Source organism: Meleagris gallopavo, chromosome 19 (genome assembly GCF_000146605.3).
Source record: "Meleagris gallopavo isolate NT-WF06-2002-E0010 breed Aviagen turkey brand Nicholas breeding stock chromosome 19, Turkey_5.1, whole genome shotgun sequence".
Lineage (NCBI taxonomy): Eukaryota > Metazoa > Chordata > Aves > Galliformes > Phasianidae > Meleagris > Meleagris gallopavo.
The window spans coordinates 342,152-342,403 of NC_015029.2; positions in this window are offsets into that span (position 1 = coordinate 342,152).

Genomic DNA, 252 nt, shown 5'->3' on the forward strand with positions numbered 1-252 from the left:
ACCCTTTCTCCTGTGCTGTGGGCAGGGGGGTGGGGACTGCCGGGCTCCCCCAGCACCATCACGGCCCTCGGCTCCCCCCGGCTGCCTGGACAGGCACAGAGCCTGCAGGAGACCCCCACCCCGCAGCACCCCAGCCCTGCTCTACATGGCAGGGAGGAGGCAGCTGGGAAACTAGCCATCACTACAAAGATATTTTCACTTTTTAAAAACTAGAAATACAATCAAAACCATTAAAAAAAAAGCAAAACACCA